We start from the raw sequence: 14,288 nt of genomic DNA, 5'->3' as shown, positions 1-14,288 counted from the left end.
GCAGCCTGGACGCAGGCCTGGTCCTCAAGGGAGGCTGCACGCGCCGCTGCTGCAAGACTTGCTGTGGGCAGCACCATATGAGCCCCCGGAGGGCCACCATGTCCTCCCCCCTCGCCCGGAACAGACACCCACGACCCACCGGGATGCTCTGAAGGCTCCCGGCTACTTCAGTTGTCCAGGAATGTACGCTATGCCAGCAATGTGGGCCGCCTGTGCCAGGGCAGATAGCGGCCTGGAGGCCACGGCCGGGGGGGGGGGGGGGCCTGTGTGCATGGGGGGGGCAGCTGTGTGCACGGGGGGCAGCTGTGTGCACGGGGAAGCAGCTGTGTGCACAGGGGGTCAGCTGTGTGCATGGGGGGCAGCTGTGTACATGGGGGGAGCCATTGTGCACGGGGGGGCAGCTGTGTGCACGGGGGGAGCTATGTGCACGGGGGGGCAGCTGTGTGCATGGGGAGCAGCTGTGTGAATGGGGGGAGCTGTATGCACGGGGGGGGCAGCTGTGTGCACGGGGGGAGCTGTGTGCATGGGCCTGTGTACATGGGGGAAGCTGTGTGCACAGGGGGCAGCTGTGTGCATGGGGGGGCAGCTGTGTGTACAGGGGGGGCAGCTGTGTGCATAGGGGGAGCTGTGTGCATGGGGGGCAGCTGTATGCATGGGGTGGGGAGTCACAGCTGTGTGCATGGGGGGAGCTGTGTGCATGGGGGCGCAGCTGTGTGCACGGGGTGGGGAGGCACAGCTGTGTGCACGGGGGAGCAGCTCTGTGCACAGGGGGAGCAGCCGTGTGCATGGGGGGGCAGCTGTGTGCATGGGGTGGGGGGCACAGCTGTGTGCATGGGGGGAGCTGCTGTGTACATGGGGGCGTAGCTGTGTGCACGGGGTGGGGGGCACAGCTGTGTGCACGGGGGGAGCAGCTCTGTACACGGGGGAGCAGCTGTGTGCATGGGGGGAGCAGCTGTGTGCACGGGGGGGAGCAGCTGTGTGCATGGGGGGGCAGCTGTGTGCATGGGGGGAGCAGCTGTGTGCACGGGGGGAGCAGCTCTGTACACGGGGGAGCAGCTGTGTGCATGGGGGGAGCAGCTGTGTGCACGGCGGGGGGGGGGCAGCTGTGTGCACCAGGCCGCGGAGGACCCGCGGAGTGCAGTGGCAACAGTCCCCGTCCCCATCTGCCAAACCCAAACACGTCCAGAACTTCCAGAACTTGCTAAGTTAGAAGCAGAGGCTGGTGGTGGTCGGCAGGGGGAGGGCAGGACGGTGGGAAGGCGGCGCCTTCCTCTAGGGGAGCAGGGAGGGGAGCGGTGAGAACCCGCACCCCGGACGACAGTCCACTTTTCAAAGGCTTCTGCTGCTGCAAAACGGTGCCTTTGCAGGGGGCGGCCCGGCATCCGGGCATCTCGGTGAGGAAAGGCCAGTGAAGGGAGCCCTGGCTTCATGATGCTCCAGAGGCGGACGCAGGAGGCGCTGCCAATCAGGGCCCGGCCTTCCGGGGGGCACTCAGAGGCCCAGGCACCCGGCTCCCGGGAATGCGCTTTACAAAGTGTCTCCTTGACGCGTGTCATTTCCTTCGGAGACACGGGGATGTGGGGTCTTTGGTGGAGGCAGCGAGATGGGAGCAGGGGGGCGGCGGGGAGAGGGCGGAGGGGCCACGGCCTCCGTCCCGGGCTGGCGGGTCGCTCACTCCCTCACCCGTCCTCGTGGGGCCTGGCCTCACACGTCGCCGTGTTGTCTTCGGGCAGCAGGACTGTCCTCCAAACACGAGGCTCTCTTGCGGCTGAGAGGGGGTCGCAGGTGCTGAGCCCGACACACACGGGGCTCACGGACACACGGCCTCAGCAGATGTCGGCCCCTTGCTCTGCCCCTCGCTCGCCCACCACCTCCCGTCCCTCCGCGGGGTCCCTCCCCGTCCCCACTGACTGTCTCCCCCACTCGGTCCCTGAGGCGCCTCCCCGTCTCCGGCCAACTCCACGCGGCGTCACCAGCCCCCCTGCAGGGCACGTTCCTCTCTGCCTATTTTTCCGGGGCCTCTCCCTCTCCCCGTGCCCCCCGTCCCCCCGCAGGAGCAGCGGCCGGGCCCGGAGCCCCCTCCTCCCAGAGGAACGCAGGCCCACCGCGGAGGGAGGGCTGTAGGAGACGGGGCTGCGCAGGCGGAGCTGCGCCCAGGCCGTGACCCGGGTCCCGGGATCGAGTCCTGCGTCGGGTCCCCGCAGGGAGCCTGCCTCTCCCTCTGCCTGCGTCTGCCTCTCTCTCTGGGTCTCTCATGAATAAATGAATAAAATCTTCATAAAAAGAGAAATACAAACAGTGAATACACTCGTGCCCAGGACGAGGGAGACCGGCAATGACTGCGGGCCGGCCCGTCCGGGCAGCGAGGCCCCACACGGGTCACCTACCTGCCCTGCACCTCAGCCGCCGCTGCGCGGACACTCACGCTCCGACTCCCCGGGCCGCGACGTGAGGCGCACGAGGCACGTCCAGCTCCTGGAGCACACGCACATCCTCATGTCCCCACGAGGACCGTGTAACACGCTCCGGCTAGAAGGTCGGGCCTCGGGCTAACACGGGCGGCTGCTCCCGGAGAACAGGACGGCACCCCAAGGGGCTCGGCGCTCATGGGGCGCTCATGGGGCTCCCCACGGTCCCCAGGACCACATCCCACAGGCTGGGGGCTCCGTGCAGCTGAGGGCCTCCTCTCGGGGCTGCCAGCAGCGCAGGGGTTGGTGGGGCCCACGGGAGGGCGGCCCCCGCTGCAGCCCCCGCCTGGCCCCAGCCCCGTCCCCCTGCACATCCCCCATCCATCCCCCCGCCCATCTCCCCGTCACCCCCATCCCGTCCCTATCCCCTTGTCACCCTATTCCCCCTCCGTGTCCCTGCCGCTGCATCCCCCCACCCATCCCCCATCCCCCACCCACAGCCCTTGTCACGTCTGCAGAGACACGACAAGCCACAGCTTCTCACAAACAGGCAGGGGCTGTGCCCGCTGTTGCTGAGTCACTGGCCAAGGCCCGTCCCCTGTGCAGACTCTCCCAGAAAATGCCACAAACACAGAGTCAGGTTGCTCGTCCCTGCAGGGCCGCGTCACCGGCGTGCTCCGGGCCCTGCGACGGCAGCCACAGCTCAGCCGAGCCCCCCAGAGCCCGTCTCCCCATCGCAGGAGGAAGAGAAGGGGCAGGAAGGAAAGAAAGGACGAGTCTGAAGGTCTCCTGACAGGTGACGCCACAGGCCCCAGCTCCAGAGGCTCAGGCGGGTTGGGGGCCAGGCCCGTGGCCCCAGGGGTGCAACGGTCACACTGGTGCCGCCCTGCAGGCCTCCCCGCATGGCTGGGCTTGTTTCCCTCCACCCCCGCCCCCATCCCGACTGCTCCAGGGTGGACACCCTGCGCCCCCCACTCACACCTGCTGGGCTCCCTGTGCCCCCGGCCCGCACCTGCTCAGGTCCCCGTGGTCCCCCCCTACCGGCACCTACTGGGCTCACCACACCCTCCCTACACCCCCCTGCACCTGCTGGGCTCCCCACGCCCTACCCCCCCGCCTGCACCTGCTGGGCTCCCTGCGCCCCCCCACCCTGGCACCTGCTGGGCTCCCCACACCCTACCCCCCCGCCTGCACCTGCTGGGCTCCCTGCACCCCCCCACCCTGGCACCTGCTGGGCTCCCCACACCCTACCCCCCCGCCTGCACCTGCTGGGCTCCTGCGCCCCCCCTACCCTGGCACCTGCTGGGCTCCCCACGCCCTTGCCCGCACCTGCTGGGCTCCCCACCCCCCCCCACCCGCACCTGCTGGGCTCCCCGCACCCCCTGCCCACACCTGCTCGGCTCCCTGTGCCCCAACCCTCGACCGCACCTGCTGGGCTCCCCACGCCCCACCCCCCGCCTGCACCTGCTGGGCTCCCTCGTCCCCCGCCTCCCACGCCTCACCTGCTGGGCTCCCTGCGCCCCCCCACCCTGGCACCTGCTGGGCTCCTGTGCCCTCGTCCGCACCTGCTGGGCTCCCCACGCCCCTGCCCACACCTGCTCGGCTCCCCGTGATCCGCCCACACCTGCTGTGCTCCCCTTGTCCCCCGCCTGCACCTGCTCAGGTCCCCGTGCACCCCGCCCGTGGGACCACAGCGCCAAGGGCCTCAGGGGCCCGCGCCCCCACCCACCACAGCCTCAGCCGTGCCACAGCGGGACCTCAAAGCAGACAAAACTGGCGGAGATGCCCCGTGTGCAAGCGCGCCCCGAAAACACCTGCCCTAGGAACAGCCCGCTTCCAGGAAGGCTTGTCCTGCTTGTCCGCAGGAGGCTGCTTGAGAATCCCGCTCAGAGGGAGGCACACGGCCCCGCGGGCCAGTGGAAGCTGGCAGATGTGTGGTTTTGGGTAAAAGGAGGAGGAGCTGCACAGGGGGCGAATCCTGGCCCGACCACGCACCCCATGAACACTGAGCAGGACCTACGTGCTCAAAGGCTGCGGGGATGGCGCGGTGCGTGGCGAGGAGCCAGCTGTGTGCACTGCTCCCCCCTTCCTTCCACGGCCTCTCGGCCGCCTCCTCGGGTGAGCAGGTGCCACGGGTACTCACGGCCCTGGGGGGAGCCCGGCCCTGGGGGGAGCCCGGCCCACATTGGGGAAGCAGGCAGGGCTGCGGCCTAGGGCTATGGTCACCATCTCCGCGCCTCTGTCCCCTCATCTCCGTCCACAAAGGCCTCAGAGGCCGGCGCTGCCTCCTCACAGGCGGTTGTGAGGCTCGACCAGAAGGACGCGGGGAGACCTAAGTGTGCCATGAGCGCTGCTCCTTACCCCCAGAAGACTGTCCCCAAAGGATTCTAGAAACCAGACGCTTCCACCTGCCTGAAGGTCCACGCAACAAACAAATCCTCCCTTTGAACCCTGGCAGCGAGGACGGTGCGGGTGCCCGGGCCCCCCTCGGTGCGAGCGCCCCCGCCTCCCCTCACCCGCTGGGCCCCGCGGCTCTGGAAAGCAGGGTGGCCGAGGCCTTGAGCCTCCACGGGCGGGGGGCATGGGCCGCAGGCGCCCCGGGGTCTCAGGGACACCCCTGCGTCGGGGCCCGCCTTCCGGGGTGTGGGGGGCCCTCGCTGGCACGAGCAGGGCCCTGACCCAGACCCGCACCCGGACGTCCCGGGGCGGGGCCCCCAAGCACCCAGGGCCCGGGACTGGGAACTGCAGCACCCGCTGGCCCTCCGCTCAGGGAGCCGGGTCAGGGCGACCTTTTCCCCTCGTCCTTCCCTTCCGCTCCTTGGGCCAAGCGCGACACCTAGTGGCACCAGGGACACGCTGTCCTCAGGGCGGGCAGGGCGGGCAGGCGGGGAGCTGAGGCCCCGGACACGTGGGCAGCCTAGACCCGGGGGCTGGGACCCGGATCCGATCCGATTCAGACGTCGCCTGGATTCAGCCCGGCCCCGCTGGCCAAGGCGACTGCCCTGCTGCTGTGCGGCCGAGCCCGAGCTGCCCGGGGCGCCGGGTCCCTTCCCAGTCCCAGGGCTGCGACTCCTGCTTCAGAAAGGACGACGGGGACAACACTTAGGCCTCGAGCCATCGCGGGGGCTCTTCTATCTCTTAAGGTCCTGAAAAATGAGCTTGTTGGAGCAGATGCGAGCGGTGGAAGGCCTCTCCCCAGCTCAGGGGCTCCTCTAGGGTCTTGGGGGTAGAGCCGGGACTAGGGATGAGGTTTCCTGCCAAAGAACCCCGTGCTCGTCTTCACACACGGTGCCAGTTGGTGACCGGGAGCCCCGAAGCTCACTCCTCGCCATGTCCTGAATCTGTGTCACCTCATGCGATCCTGTTAAGCACCTGAGGGGGCACCTGACGGGATGAGCACTGGGCGCTGTACTGCATGTTGGCCAATCCAACGCCAGTGAAAAAAATACACAAAAAATAAAAAAATAAAAAATACAAGAACCTATGATGCATCTTTAACATGAAAATACCCCAGTAAAAAAATCGTGCTCTCAAATCATTACAAAAAGGAAAATAAAAAGGTCCCAAGATAAATGGAGAAGCTTTCGACCTAACCCAGTTATGGGCTCTTAACTGCTTTGCCCCTGTTGGATCCGGTTACACGGTGGATCCGAAATATTCATGTATCAGTGTCCTCAGGCTCTCACAACTGGCATGAACCATGGGCCCAGGCGGACAGTGGTTCAAGGATGAGTTACTATCCAGGGAAGCAGGGGACACGTTTCATGATATCACTTCGGGGTAACTCTGGGACTCCAGGGACAGCGACGCAGCCTATAGGGCCAGGTGCCGGGCAGACCTGGCCCTTTACTTTTATTATGATTCCAGACGAATCACACACATTCCAGGAGCGCCACTGAGTGGTACCTCAGAGAGCAGCAAACTCCCCCAAACGGCACTGCCCCGACCCTTTGTTCACTGCTCCCCGGGGGCAGGTGGGCAGCACAGGCAAAGCCCTGCCGGGACTCTGCAGGTGGAGGGGACCCGGCCGCCGGCCACACGCAGCCTCTCCGGGTGCCTGGACCACTTCTTCCTGCACCTGGGAAAGCAGCCCCTGCGGGATCTGGTGCTCCCAGGTCTTGGAAGGAGCTCGCCTCCCTGGCCAGCATCTCCAGAACGACCCTGAAGGGCCGCGGTGACAACATATGCTGCATATGCTGGAGTGTTCAGCCCGGAACGCTCCGCGCCCGTCCCTGGACGGCACCATCTCACTTAACGCCCGGGTCTAAGGGTCAACGCCAGCCTGGCCTACACTCCCATCCCTGCCCCGGGCCAGTCTGCGGGGTCACGGATGTGTCCGTCTGTGGGACCATGAACCCATCTGTCCTTATGTGCTCAGTACCCAGCACTGCGTCTGGTTGCAAAGGTGCCGACTTCCAACGAACTAGAAAGGAAAGCAAGGAATTTGGGGCTGGGAAGAGGTTTAAGAGGTCAGGGTGTTTGAATTCCTGCCCAATACAGAATTTCCCTTAAAATATCACTACAGAGAAACACAACTTTTCAAAGGTGTGTGTACACACATGCGCACAGATCGTTCTCGACATACCACGGCGTTATGTCCCGATAAACCCATCGCAAGTTGAAAATAGTGTTCAGTGGAAAATGTGTTTAATACATTACCTCTCACACTACGCACAAAAATAAACCCAAAGCTGATAAAACACCTAATTGTGAGACCTGAAACCGCAGAACGCCTAACAGAAAACACAGGCAGCCAGCACCCTGTCAGACGCGGGCCTTAGCAACGCTTACGGATGTGTCTCCCGAGGCAAGGGAAGCAACAGCAAAGATAAACTATTGGGATTACACCAAAAATAAAAAGATTTTGCACAGCAAAGGAAGCCGTGAACAAAACGAAAACGCAACCTATTGAATGGGAAAAGGTATTTGCAAATGATATACCTGGTAAGGAGTTAATACCCATAATATATAAAGAACACAACTCAACACACACACACACACACACAACCCCCCCAAATAATCTAATTAAAAATGGGCAGAAAACTGGAATAGACTTCTTTTCAAGGAAGACATACACGTGGCCAAAAGACATGTAGAAAGATGCTCAGCATCACTAACCCTTAGGGAAATACAAACCAAAACCACGGTAAGATGTTACCTTATACCCGTCAGACCAGCTCCCAACAAAAAGACAAGAAATGACAAGTGTTGGCAAAGAGGAAGATAACAGGAGGCCTGGGGCTTTGTTGCTGGGAATGTAAATTAGTGCAGCCACTGTGGAAAACAGTACAGAGGCTCCTCAAACAATTAAAAATGGGAATACTACATGACCCGGTAATCCCACTGCTGGGTATTCACCCAAAGAAAACAGAAACACTAACATGAGGGGCGCCCGGAGGGCTCAGGTCACAACCCCAGGGTCCTGGGATGGAGCCCCACACCCGGCTCCCTGCTCAGCGGGGAGTCACCTTCTCCCCCCGCCCCTCGCCCTCAAAATGCTCTTTCTCTGTAATAAATACATTAAATCTTTTTTTAAAAAAAAACCATTAATATGTAAAGATACACGCACTCGTATGCCTAGTGCAGCATTATTTGCAGTAGCTAAGACGTGGACGCGAGCTAAGTGCCCGCCCGCAGGTGAACGATAAAGAGGACGTGGGGGGGTATTTACACGTATACACACGCACATCCACAGATCACGGGGTATAACTCAGCCGTGAACAGAACGGGATCGTGCCATTTGTGGCAAGGGCGGACCTAGGGTACTGTGTTAGGGGACATAGGTCAGGCAGGGATAAACACATTCCACAGGCTCTCCCTTACGTGTGAAATATAAAAAAAAACAGGTTAATACCCAACCAGCCACAGATTCACAGATACCAGAGACAGAACTGGCGTCGGCCAGAAGCAGGCGGGATGGGGAGTGGGTAAAACAGTTGAGGGGGATTTAAAGGGTACGAAGTTCTAATCATAAAGCAAACCGCTCACGGAGGCTGCAGCGCAGCACGGGGGACACGGTCGGTCGTACTGCGAGGACAGCACGGAGACAGGGCGGGTGCGGTGTGCCCGAAGCTGACGGTGCCGTGTCGACGGAGCTTCGACAAAAGTGATTTCCTCAAAAAGCTTCTATTTTGGAGGGACAGATTAGAGACAGATGAACACAGGAAAAGTGGGAAGGAGCAAAGGCTTGGGAGACCCTTGACGGTGCAGGGACGTTCTCCAGCTTGACCGCGACGATGGCCAGTTTTTTTTCCGCAAGATTTTTTTCCTCCTGATTTTTCAAGATAGATCAGCTACTTAGAGAAAAATGTGTGACACATATTAACACGGACCACAGATTCCAAACGTTCACGTGTTGCTCTGTTTCCTTCTAATATTTTCTCCGTGAGTTTTTAAAGGGGCTGAAATCACATTCTGTGATTTTATGCGCTGCTCCTTTGCAGCAGAGGCGTTTCCCTACGTGATTATAACGTCTTCCTAAACATCATGTTTTAAGACTTTTGATAGAATTTCAGACTTAGAGAATCTAAGTTACAGCAACAGCGAAAACGATTCTCTGAGGTCTTTCACCCAGATTTGGATTCCTCAAATGTCAACGTTTTTGGTATATTTACTTTTTATTTATTCTTGAAAAAAATGTATTTGGAAGAGCGTGTGCACGCGAGCATGGGACGGGGAGCGGGGCAGAGGGAGAGAGTCCAGCAGACTCGGGCTGAGCACAGGCCTGACGTGGGGCGCGACCCCACAACCCTGAGATCACAGCCGGCCGGCGTCGACTCTGAGTGGGATGCAAACTGCTCAGACCACGCAGGCGCCTCTCCTCTAATTCCCGCACTCCCCCTCCGACGGAGAGCACGAGACACCCGCAGACGTGAGGCCGCGGCCTCGAATCCTCCCGCGTGGCTCTCGCGTCAGCACGCTGCAGTCAGCGGGCAGCGGGCTCCGGAAGCTGACGCTGGCGACCCCACGGCCACCCGGGCTGCCTCGGCCGTTGGCCCGACGGCAGCGGAACCTCCCAGCTCAGGCTGTGTTCAAGCGTCACATCCGCCGCCCTTGACTCCGGGATGGTCCCTGAGCCTTCCTTTGTATTTCACGATTCCGATCCTGGGGCACGCAGACCCTTATTTTGTGAGACGCCCCTCAGTTGGCCTTTATCCTGACAGATTAAGGTCATGTGCTTTGGGCCACAGAAGTGAGGACGCGGGACTTTCAATGACCTTGGCCAGATCCCACTATGTGAACGCTCCCTTACTGTGCAACGGGGGCCGCTGTGCACTGTTGCTACGACCCCCGGGTCGTGCTCTTTCTTTTTCTTCCTGTGCACTGTCTACCTACTGGCTTCTCCCCTTATTATTTTTTTTTAATTTTTTTATTTATTTATGATAGTCACAGAGAGAGAGAGAGAGAGAGAGGCAGAGACACAGGCGGAGGGAGAAGCAGGCTCCATGCACCGGGAGCCCGACATGGGATTCGATCCCGGGTCTCCAGGGATCGTGCCCTGGGCCAAAGGCAGGCGCCAAACCGCTGCGCCACCCAGGGATCCTTCCCCGTTATTTTCTATATTAATGATTAAGTCATAAAGTTAAAAGAATGGATTCAGGCTACTTTAAGGATGTTTTGAATGTTGATTGATGACTTCTTTTCTGAGAGCTCCTGTCAGGTTGCAGCCCTTCCTGGACAGCGGTGTCCACGCCTCCTCGCGTGGAGTGGCCTTGCACACCGCCGTGCTGGAAGACAGTCGGGGTCGGCAAAGACCCAGAGTCCTGCGTTGCTGCATGAGCAGATTCCATCTTCAAGGACAGCTGGCACGGGGTGTCCCTCCCCCCGCAATCCCCCGCGTGATGACCTCGAGCTCCTACCGCAGAGAAATACAAGATAACACAGGGGTGCCCGGTGGCTCAGGTGGCTAAGTGTCGAGATCTCAGGGTCCTGAGATTGAGCCCCACGGCAGCGTCACTGTCGTCGTCGTTGTCCCTGCTCCGCGGGGAGCCTGCGTCTCCCTCTACCCACCCCTTGCTCGTGCTCACTCTCTCTCAAATAAATACAAACAAGCCAGGCTGTGCTAAGGGCATGAGGTTCTTCAGTAACAAGCAACTCGCGGGGGGGCGGGGGAGGACTGCAAGGTGGACCCAGGTGGGTGCCCGCTTCCTTGGGAAAGAGCGCAGGGTTGTGCAGCTGGGAGCGGGGAGGCTCAGCACCGCCGTCCGCGTCTCACGCTGCTTACCACAAACTGCAGCTGCCAATCGCCGGCCTCTGCTGAGCCGTGAGCCCCTGCTGCGCCCTCGCCCCAACAGCCCTTTCCTGGCGCCAACCCCGCCCCTGGCCTTCCCGCCTGTCCCGTGGCGCAGTCCCAGGTGGAGCGGGTTGCAATTGTGCGTGAGAACGAAGGCCTGAGAGCCCTGTGAAGGGAGAGGCTTGCGGCCGTCCTGGTGCTGCTCGGCCCTGCAGCCGCCGGCGCGCCAGGCGCGGTACTGAGTCGGGCTGTCTCGGCACCGGGCTGTCGGCCCCTTTCCACAGCGGACGGAGGACCGAGAAAGGCCGTGTGTGTGTGTGTGTGTGTGTGTGTGTCCCTCCAGACAACAGGTGCGGTGCTGCAGCTGCCGGCCCGGAGCGTGAGTGTCCACGGGGAACAGCGAGCCCGTGTGGCGGGCGGATGCAGGCCGGCAGGGACTCCAGCTCCGCAGGCTCACTGCTCCCCCGCACCTCTGGAGCCCAGACACAAGGCCAGTCTCCAGGACCTTACCCCGGGGGACAACTAGCCCCACCCCCACATGCCTGCTTAGCACTTAGGACACTCGGTTTCCATATATTGGGCACAAAAAGCAAAGAGGAGATGGCCAAAAAAATGTTTTTCTTACATGAAAATTGCGTGAGATGAAAAATCATACACAAAATATATGCTTACGATCAGTAATCGTTAGAAACCTCTTCCGAAGTACTTTAAGAAGATTCACGATCGTGACCTGTGCGGTGGGTGTGCACTCTTCCTTTCGCATCCTCTTGAGGAAGAACAGGCCCAGGTACGCAGGGAACCGGCTGCAGGAGCCACAAACGGCCGCTTCACAAGGCCCGGCCCCAAACACCCAGCATCTCAGGGCTTCTGAGAGCAGAGAAAGGACCAAGTCTTAATGCATCGCTCGTACCAATGCGACGGCGCCCTCCACTTGGGGGTGGGAATCCAGAGCCACGGGGACACGAGCCACGCGTGGTGAACAAGCCGGTGGCTGAGGCCTTCACCGCGAGGGCTCTCGTTACAGAGACACGACGGAAGCCGAATAACTGGGTCAGAGCTGCTCCTTTCAAGCCAGGGGAGTCATCAGGGGCTTAGCCAGGGCGTCAGGATAAAAATCCTATTTTAACAAAAGAGGAAACACAGGGAGAGGATTTTCTGTTTCAACTCCCTATCCTTCCGTTTCGCACTTGGGTTTCTCAAATAACACGAAACGTGTAGGAAGTGGAAAATAAACGTCGCTGGCCTCGCTGCGGCCGAAAGCGACTGTCGGGCAGGTGTGAGTGGCCAGGGAGGGTGAACCCGGCGGGGGCGTCGGCCCAGCAGGACGAACCCCAGGGTCCGGGCGAGCGAGGCGAGATGCCGCGTGGGCGCGAGGGTCACGCGTACGTATCCGGGCGGTGCCTGACATTTTCTATATCCCGGTAGTTCCTGTCTCTATACTGGGAGCAACTTTCCATCATCAGCATTGATGGAGGGACCTGGCAAAAAAAAAGAATAAATAAAACCCCAAGTAATAGGTGTGAGCCTTGAACCTGGTAGTGTCTTAACCATGTCGTTCTCTACAGACATAAAAACATGCATTTAGGTCACTCGGGGGGGCTCAGTGGTTGAGCATCTGCCTCTGGCCCAGGATGTGACCCGGGGTCCCGGAATCGAGTCCCAACGTCAGTCTCCCTGCATGGAGCCTGCTTCTCCCTCTGCCTGTGTTTCTGCTTCTCTTCTCTCCTCTTTCTCTGTGTCTCTCATGAATAAATTTAAAAAATCTGAAAAAAAGTTAAAACACGCATTTAAACCTGAGTTTAGAATAATTGTTTCAAGGCAAAAGGAAAGAAAAGAACCAGAAAAGGTCGTGCCGAGCAGGGCCCTTCATACCCTGAGCCGCACAGGCCGCCAGAACGGGAAGCCGAGGCCCTGCCCCGCACGGCCCAGGCGACCTGGTCCTGCTCCAGGGGCGAGGTCGGCCAGTGCCTCAAGGATGGGAACCCCATGCACGCCTGGATGTGCGCAGGGGCCCGGGAAGCCAGGTAGGACCCACGTCCCCTCCTCTAGCTTCTTTCCAACACACTGAGTTCTGAGTAAGCAGAGCACCGCAGGCCTCTGAGCCACAGGAGGGGAGGGATGCGGGCAGGTCGCCGGCCCGCGCCTGACGCTCAACGCACGGTTGTGGCTTTGCCAGCGCAGACAGTTTCACGGACATTGCTTCGTTTCCTTTCTGTTTTAGGAGAATTTTCCACCGGGCCTACGTTGGCCGGCCAACGCCTCCCGGCTGCCCCTGCAGGGCCTTCCTCCGAGCCACCCTGAAGCTGCCGGAGGGCTGGGCACCGGCCGCCTTTCTGCAGGAATGCTGGAACCTTCCCCCTTCAGAGGGTGTGCGGGGCCACGACCCAGCCCCAATAGCAGTTCCTCACTGGGCCTGCGTCCCCTCCTCCACTGAAAGGTCAGGTGCCCCCAGCGGGGACTCAGGTGAGGCGCAGAAGAGGTCACACGTGGGGGCAAGCAGCGAAGCAACCTGGAGTGTGAGCGCTCGCCAACGGCATAACGGGGCGGAGGGAAAGCCCTGGAGCGAGCCTGCCGGTCGGTCGGTCCTCTGGGGCCTACGGAGGACCTGGCCTTCTGCATCCCGGGCCATGGACTCTCGAGGGTCTTATGACAAGACGACAGAGTCAGCAGCAGCACATGCTGACGGCAGCGAAGGGGTCCTTGGGGCGAGGGGTCTGCAGGCTGAAGCTCCCTGGTCGGCACGGCCACATGGGGTGCCCCTCGTCCATGGATCGGCAGTGGCTGCTCTGTGGTCCCGTGGCTCAGCTCCGGGCTCAGGGAGTGGCCCATGAGGCCGGGGCAGAAAGGCTGCCGGGTGGCTGGCAGTGAGTGTGTTCCCCGTAGGTGCCCGGGCTCAGGGCAGGTGCTCGGCCTGCGTTCCCCACCCTCCGGCCCCTCCCTTGAGGCTGCGCCCCTTCCCTTGGCCCTGGCTCTCCACCAGGTCCTAAGCTTCCACACACAGTATTCCAGAACCGTCTCTACAGACCCCACGTCAGAACGGGGCTCCAGCTCACCGGGCAGTCGTTCACCAAAGACATCCAGGCACGGGTTACGCAGGCTTCGAAATCAGCCCGACAAACAGCGAGCTTGCTTGGTTCCACGCGGACCCGCCACTGCCCGCGAGTGTCCGCGGCCCCGGGAGGACCCCACAACAATCCGCCCGAGGGACGCCTGCCGCGTCGTGTCTGAGGGGCCGGTCCTCCTGGGGCATGGCTCAGCTCCGCCACGGGCCCCCGACGGGAAGGTCCTGTCTCCTCTCGAGACCCCCTTTGGTTCCACCAAGGTGCCAACTACGCAGGCTTGCGGAGAACCAGACCGCTCTGACTCCCAGGCGCCTGGACACCACGGCTACGGCTGCGCCTTCTCACGACCCTTACAAGCGACGGAGAAACGTTTCCCGGGCTAGTGGCAAGACCACGTCACCAACTCTTGGCAAGGAAACGAGAGGAGGCCTCAAGAGGCCAGTGGCTTAGCGGACGGAGCCTGCCGTCCTACCCGCCACGGCCTGGTATTCGTGAGCAGGCCCTGCCCCGCGACGTTCTCGGTCTCTCCCGAGCACGACTGTGAGAACAGCTTCTTGCACGCAGTGTATCGGTGCAGCCGTCTGT

The 14,288-nt window shown here is 61.4% G+C and overlaps 1 protein-coding gene across 5 annotated transcripts in view; it reads right to left on the bottom strand.

The window, feature by feature from the left end:
* The window catches only part of GNG12 (G protein subunit gamma 12), an 81,160-nt gene that overhangs the window by 23,950 nt on the left and 42,922 nt on the right, over window positions 1-14,288 (bottom strand). Inside the window, exon 1 of one of the 5 annotated variants that reach the window (XM_038541702.1) lies at window positions 11,314-11,338. The exons of the other annotated variants lie outside the window; for them this stretch is intronic. The gene's annotated coding sequence lies outside the window, so the exon portion shown is untranslated. Of the gene's footprint in view, window positions 1-11,313; window positions 11,339-14,288 lie in introns of those variants that run through there. 5 annotated transcript variants of the gene reach the window in all.

The sequence above is a fragment of the Canis lupus genome, chromosome 6, assembly GCF_011100685.1.
Source record: "Canis lupus familiaris isolate Mischka breed German Shepherd chromosome 6, alternate assembly UU_Cfam_GSD_1.0, whole genome shotgun sequence".
In the NCBI taxonomy this organism is placed as follows: Eukaryota; Metazoa; Chordata; class Mammalia; order Carnivora; family Canidae; genus Canis; species Canis lupus.
Note: the sequence above shows the minus strand (reverse complement) of the source record. Positions and strands in the feature narration are given on the sequence as shown.